A 7081-nucleotide genomic window follows, 5' to 3' on the forward strand; every position below is an offset into this window, starting at 1 on the left:
GGAACTAACGGTGTTATTTGCTACAACTTGAAAGAATTTCTAGGCTTTTTTGTCTTGATCAATTTTCCGGTGCTAAAAAATATTTCCATTAAAATTCTCACGTTTGAATTCTTCTATGCCTCAAGTGCATGCCTAGAAACTCCTTCAGAACTGCTGAATTATTTATGGTCTCTCAGATCCCGAGAAAGCATTCAGGACATTGAATCGGGCTAAGAAGAAGAGCAAATAGTTAAAACAGAATGAATCACTCAAAATTGAAATAGGTAACGTTGACAACGTCAACGAGAACAATATAAGTAATCAAATTAACCCAATTATCGGAGTAGTAGCACCTCTTGTGCCGGAAGCTCCTCTATACGATTGGGCACAACCAACTGCTAACAATCAGGCAACTGCAATTGCAGTCCTTCCGATACAAGTGGAGACATTTAAGTTTCACTTGCTGCAGAGAAAAGAGCTGTTGTCTGGGTCTTACATCAAAGACCCACAACGACATCTGAAGAATTTTCTATCAATTTGTGTCACTCAAAGGTAGCCGAATGTGACACTTGACCAAATCACATTGTTACTATTTCCATTCTTAGTGACTGGGGAGGTGCAAACTTGGCTGAACTCGCTCGCAATAAACTCCATTGCTGAGTGGGAGGAACTAGTCAAGCAGTTCTTAAATCTATCCACCCAACAAAACTGCAAGGCAATTTGTTGAGATATTGCAGTTCGGGTAGAAACCAACCGAAACTTTGCAAGAAACTTGGAAAAGGTATAAGGGTATGTTGGTGAAGTGTACACACCATGGCATCCCAGATCGGATGCTAAAACAGAGATTCTATATAAGTTTGGCTGACAGTCTGAAGACCAATGTAGATGTTTCAGTCGGGGGTGCATTCTTGAGCAAATCATTCACAAAGTGTAAGATTCTTCTTGATAAGATGGCTCAAAATTCAGGATGGGTGATGAGGGATACAATACTCACTCCAATAGTGCACTCTATTGCTCTTGACCCAAACAATACAAATGCAGAAAACATAGCCACTCTTATTACCCAAATAATCTTGTTGACAAAGAAAATTGATGAGATGGGAACGAAATAGGCTCACATTGTTGACACAACAAATGGAGGTCTATGCACTCCCTGCATAAATCAGTCATATGTTTGCTCGTGGAGTGGAGAGAATGACAACTAGGGCTTCAAAGAACATATGAATTATGTTAATAATTTTGGGGTTACAGGCAAGGTGGATAGCGATGGGGACCTTAAAATCAGCAGTACAGACCAATCCAGTAACAGTAGAATCCTGGGGGAGCACGAACACAAGGCCAAGTCGTGCCCTATCAAAGGCAACAAGGCTGCAATCACTAGCACCAATAACAGTTGGCTTACTAACCGCCTCATTAACAGCAGGTGACCAGACAAGACGATTGTAATATGCTAAAAATCAAGGGCATTCTGCAACAAATCATTGGGAAAAATGGACGGATGCAAGAAAAGCTAGCTTTACATGACTCGGCTATTAAATGCATTGAAACTCTTTTAGGCCAGCTATCTATGGCTTTGAAAAATTGTCCACGAGGAACATTTCCTGCAGACACAAACATCAATCCAAAAGAGAAAAACCCGAATCAGTTAATGGCAGTGAGTCTCAGGAATGGAAGGGATTTAGATAGATAGAAAGAAGTTGCTCAATCTAGTAGAGACGACGCAGTGCCAATTACTCCAGTACTATTCGAGATCGATGAGTCGATGGAGCTCATAGAGGTTGTAATTGAGCAAGCACAAGTTGACAAAGGCAAAGAGAAGGAAACTGAACAGCTCCAATAACAGGTAGGGGAAAGGACCTCTAATCAGGAAAATACACAGAGCAGTGGACAAAAGTTGATTCCAGCACCATTCCCTCAAAGGTTGTCAAAGCAAAGGAAAGATGATCAATAGAGGAAATTCATGGAAATGCTCAGGCAAATTCAACTGAATATTCCGATGATGGATGTTCTGAGGGAAATTCCAAGCTATGCGAAAATGATGAAGGATCTGACATCTCAAAAGTTTGACTTCCAAGACATGTCTACTGCAACTCTGACTTAAACTTTTAATGAGGCAGTGACAAGACCTATGGTTCAAAAGTTTTTTGATCCCAATAGTTTAACTATCCCATGCACAATTAGAAGTTATTATTTTGCTAAAGCATCGTGTGAGTTCGGAGCCAGTATTAACTTGATGCCCTTGGCAATTTACACAAAGTTATTAAGCATTGATAGAGCTAGACCGACCTCAATGTTGCTGCAACTAGCTGGTCGCACAGTGAAAAAGCTTACATGAATTATGGATGATGTGCTCGTCCAAGAGGGGAAGTTTTTATTTCTTGTTGATTTTGTGATTCTTGACTACCAGGTTGATGAAGAAGGACCCATAATTTTTGGAAGGCCATTCTTATCCAATGGGAGAGCATTAATTGACTACGAGACTGGAGAGTTGAAAATGGGGTTGAATAATGAAGAAATAATATTCAAAGTTCAACAGTCTATGAGAAGGCCCAACGAATTTGCAAATTGTTCGCTAGTGGAGGCAGTTAATGTGATACTACAAGAGAGGGACGCGACTCTAAATGTCATAGACTCATTAGAAGATTGTTTGATAAATTTGAACGAAGTGGATGGTGAAGAGTTGGCAGAGTGGGTTATGGCTCTGGAAGGTCAAGGATTTTGGAAAAGGGAACCCCAGTTCGAGCCACTATACTTAGAAGAAAAAGAAACACCGCATCTAAAGCCGTCAATAGAGGAACCACCATAGTTGGACTTGAAACCGCTTCCAATTCACCTCAAGTATGTTTTCTTATGGACTATCTCTACATTACCTATTATCATCTCATCTGGTTTGTTATTTGTGCTGGTAGAACAACTTCTACAGGTGTTACATGAATGCAAGAGTGATATTAGTTGGACCATGGCCAACGTTAAGGGTATCAGGCCAGCCTTTTGCACGCACAAGATTCTCTTCGAAGAGGGGCACAAACCTTCCAGGGAACATCAAAGAAGGCTGAACTTGAATATGGAGGAAGTGGTGAAGAAGGAAGTGATTAAGTGGTTGGATGCGGGCATCATCTTCCCCATTTTCGATAGTGTCTGGGTAAGCCAGGTCCAATGTGTTCTGAAGAAAGACGGCATGAATATTGTAGAAAATGTGAATAATTAGGTGATCTCTACTCGTACATTCAAGGGTTGGTGAATTTTCATGGATTACGGAAAACTGAACACTACCACCCCAAAAGACCACTTTCCCTGCCATTCATTGACCAAATGTTTGAGAGATTGGCAGGGAGGTCTCACTTCTGTCTTTTTTGATGGATATTCGGGGCACAATCAGATCACAATAGCCTTGAGGATAGAGAGAAAACAGCATTTACTTCTCCGTTTGGCATCTTTGCCTTTCGGAGAATGCCGTTTGGCCTATGCAATGCACCGCCCACTTTCCAGAGATGTATGTTAGTCATTTCCAGTGATATGGTTAAAGATATAATAGAAGCCTTTATGGATGATTTCTCAGTGGTGGGGTATTCATTTTAAGTCTGTCGTCACAATTTAAGAAGAGTGTTGAAAAGGTGTGTGGAGACAAACTTGGTGTTGAACTGGGAAAAGTGCCATTTATGGTACAATAAGGTATAGTTTTGGGTTATCGAGTGTCAAGTAAGGGTATTGAGGTCGACCATGCTTTGACGTGATCGAGATGTTTCCATGGCCCACTTCATTCAAGGCAGTAAGAAGTTTCCTTGGACACGCTGTTTTCTACAGGCGATTTATAAAGGATTTCTCAAAAATTGCTAACCCCTTATGTAAATTACTTGAAAAGGATCTCCCTTTGTGTTTTTTGATGCTTGTAGGTTAGCAATTGTGGAGCTGAATAAGAGATTGGTTACTGCACCAATCATCGTTGCACCCGACTGGGAGCATCCGTTTGAGCTCATGTGTGATGCGAGTGACTATGCTATAGGAGCAGTTTTGGGGCAGTGAAAGTACAAAATGGCGCACCTAATTTACTATGCAAGCAGATGTGTAAGCGGTGCACAACTCAATTATACCGTGACTAAGAAAGAGATATTGGTTGTGGTGTTCGCATTCAATAAATTCAGGTCCTATTTGATAGGTTCAAAAGTGATTATTGATACTGACCATGCAACACTTAGCTACTTGATAGAAGAGAAGGACTCAAAGCCATGCTTGATCCGTTGGGTTCTTTTGCTACAATAATTTGATTTCGAGATCCGCGATACTAAAGGAACGGAAAACCTACTGGAAGACCACCTTTCAAGGTTGGAGGGAGCTGAAAAGAAAGTAGAAGTTGAAGATATAACAGAGACATTCCTGCATGAACAATTACTAGCACTTGAAATGGAGGAGACGCCTTGATATGATGATATTGCTAATTATTTGGCATGCGGTATTGTACCTTATGAACTCTGTTTGGTAGTAGTTGACTATGTCTCAAAATGGGTTGAAGCTGTGGCTCTTCAAAAAAATGATGTCGAAGGAGTGATAGGATTTCCAAGGAAAAATATTTTCACACGGTTTGGCACTCCGAGAGCTATAAACAGTGATGGTGGAACTCATTTCTACAATATAACATTTGCAAGGCTGTTAGAAAAGTATGGAGTTCACCATAAGGTTGCCACACCTTACCACCCGCAAATGAGCAGGCAAGTGGAAGTGTTTAACTGGGAAATCAAAAGTGTCCTGACCAAGTGAGTGAGTGCGACTCGGACTGATTGGGCAAGGAAGTTGGATGATGCGTTATGGGCTTACTGGACAAAATTTAAAGCCCCATTTGGTATGTCTTTGTACAAGTTGGTGTTTGGAAAAGCATGCCATCTTCCGGTGGAGGTTGAGCATAAAGCCTTATGGGAGATGCGACAATTGATCTTGGATATGGAAACCGCAGGTGCAAGTAGAGTTACAAAGTTACATGAACTCGAGGAGTTCCAGTTCTAGGTATTCAAGAGAACGAGACTGCATAAAAAAAGGATGAAGATGATGCATGATAAACACATTCTACATAGGAACTTCAAACCCGGAGATATAGTGTTGTTATACAACTCGAGATTGAGATTTGTTCCCACGTAAGCTGAAATCTCGTTGCTCGGGGCCACTTAGAGTTGTGAAAGTGTTCCCGAGTGGAGCGATAGAAATTGAGTCCGAAGATGGAACAAATAGGCTTAAATGAATGGGAAAAGGTTGGAACACTACCTTGGAATAATTGAAGAAAAAGGGGAGAAATATGTGATGTACTTGGAAGAGCCCAATATGTGAGCAAAGTGCAATCCTGAAAGCCTCGTCAACGTTAAATCAGGCGCTTCTTGGGAGGCAACCCATGGTCTTGTTGTAAATCTTGTGTTGCGACGTTAAATTAAGCGCTTATTGAGAAGCAACTCAAAGTTCGTGATTTCTTTCATTTTCTCTTTGATTTTTATATTGATCTTTGGGATGTATGACATGTTTGCGAGTGTTACAGGTATAAAAAGAAAGTGCAAGGAAGCATCGCTTAAGAGTTAAAAAAAATGTGACTGAGCGTGCTAGGTCTAGCGCATTGCACGAATGTTGGCACGCTAACAGTGGCACCAACTTCACAAAACAGTGAAGTATAGAGAGTTGCACTGGACCTGGCACGCTCCCAGGTAAGTTACATTAATAAAATAAAAAAAGAACAAGAAAAAAAGGGAAATTCTAAAATTAGTAAAACAAAATCCCCGCCCCTCTTTCTCACTTAAACTTCACACTCTTTTCCCCTTCACGACTGCCTCTCTCTCTCTCACGATCCTCCCCCCAGTACCCGCTCCTCTTCCCACCAGCAGAAATTCCCACCCTTCCCCGTCGGCCAGCAGGTAACAAAATGTTCCCCTCCCTATTTCATTTTCCCTCTCTTTTATTCTCCTTCCCATGTTTTAGCCCCCTTAGGTTAGTTTTATTTTATTTAGTCTTCTTTTCTCTTTTTTTCTGTGTTGCTATTTTTTTATTGTATTTCGAATTTGGGGGGAGGGGGCATTCTAGCTTGGTATTCATTGATTATTGCTCATAGTGAGCTAGATAACTATAATTCCCATCACCTCACTTTAATTGGGAGGGTTTTCAATTACAATTTACACCACAAATAGCGTAGGAAGTGTAGGCACATCATATGTTCGATGAATTATCCGAATGAATTGTTATGATATGTTTAACAAAGTGTTAGTAGTGAAACTAATTCTAAAGGAGACATAAGTATATTTTGAGTGTGGGGTGGCCGTTTGGAGGTCTTTGGACGTAAATTCTATTCGTTTTGAGCGAATGTACACCCACGGCCGACTTAGGTACAAGTCGTGCGCAACTTGTGCATCATTGGTGCCCACTTGCTTTCCAATTGTCATAACAAAGCTTTGAATAGATTCTAGTTCTTTCCAAGCCTTCAGTAGCCTCAAGGGCTCAAAGTTCCATAGCCAATTTCATATCTAGGTGTGTTAGAGTTCCCAAAAGACCTCAAGGATCCCGGACAGTGCTCACACCCAGACCTTTCTAAATGAACTAATTTATGTGCAGTGTGGAAGGGCCAGACCTGATATGCCAGAGTTCAGAGAGATCTCACGGGCCTCAAGGAAGTACACATACTAAAGGGGCAAGACTTAGTAATATAAGAGTAATGTGAGAGTGCATAATGATTTGAAAGAGTTTGGTAAATAGTATCAAATGGGGCCTTAGGGGGTTAAAAGATATTCTGAAATCAATACTAGTTAGGGTGGAAAACAATTTGAGAAAACATGAAGAACATTTTGTGATCAGAGAGCAAGTCACAGAACACACATTTTGGGCAAACACACTTCACACAAGGAGGAAAGGGGTAGGGGACACATATGGATGTACCTTAGTAATAGCAAACAAATACACAGATTCTTCAACAAGTAATAGAATTGGCAAGTTAGTTACAAAGACATGCTGAGAACACATAGGTCTTTAATCATGACCAATACACACATGGGTGAGGCATTAAACAAACAATGCAGCTTGAACATGCTAGTGAACAAATAGGATTCATGCAATTATCTAAAGCAGATTGGGCATCCTA

Source organism: Nicotiana attenuata, unplaced genomic scaffold (assembly GCF_001879085.1).
Source record: "Nicotiana attenuata strain UT unplaced genomic scaffold, NIATTr2, whole genome shotgun sequence".
Lineage (NCBI taxonomy): Eukaryota > Viridiplantae > Streptophyta > Magnoliopsida > Solanales > Solanaceae > Nicotiana > Nicotiana attenuata.